Below are 599 nucleotides of genomic sequence, written 5' to 3' on the forward strand. Positions count from 1 at the left end.
CATTCTTATGAAATGTTCTCATAAGATTGGTCTTATGAAAATTGTAAGAGCCATTTTCCTGAGTGTGGTAAACCTAATAATTTAAGGTCAGTCATCCTGTGAATAGTCTGAACAGGAATGAAGCCTCCAGTTTTATATAATTTTTGGTGTCAAACAGTCAAAAAAAACAGAATGTAGACGTGTACTATACACATGTGGAAGTATTGGCTTGAGAAATGGATTGCGAGTGACTTGACTATGAGTCCAATTTGGGAATCTCGAGCTCGTTCAGTAGCTCTCTAGGTTGCGAAGGCCGACGGAGGTCCTTCGTAGCTTAGTTGGTTAAAGCACCAGTCTAGCGTACTGTAGGGTCATGGGTTCGAGTCCCATCGAAGGAAAGTGGTTACCTCAATACATTTTTCAAATCAATATCTTCCACATAACGTACATATTCACATATGAGTTTTCATAACATTGTAAATTAACGTCCAAGTCGGGTGGTTTAATCCCCGGAAATAGGCAATTACCTTTGATTGAACTGAGAGGAAATTTTCACCAAGGACAGTTTCTTTCAAGAGTTGTATGCGTCGTTAAGGATTCAACGTTGACCTCTAGTACGG

At 39.6% G+C, this 599-nt stretch overlaps 1 non-coding gene across 1 annotated transcript; it reads left to right on the forward strand.

Annotated features, from left to right (window-relative positions):
* The first annotated feature begins 302 nt into the window (after nucleotides 1-302).
* On the forward strand, nucleotides 303-377 carry Trnaa-agc (transfer RNA alanine (anticodon AGC)). The gene has a single exon. It is a non-coding gene; the product is annotated as a tRNA-Ala (tRNA).
* Nucleotides 378-599: the final 222 nt, after the last annotated feature.

Source organism: Armigeres subalbatus, unplaced genomic scaffold, assembly GCF_024139115.2.
Source record: "Armigeres subalbatus isolate Guangzhou_Male unplaced genomic scaffold, GZ_Asu_2 Contig937, whole genome shotgun sequence".
NCBI lineage: Eukaryota > Metazoa > Arthropoda > Insecta > Diptera > Culicidae > Armigeres > Armigeres subalbatus.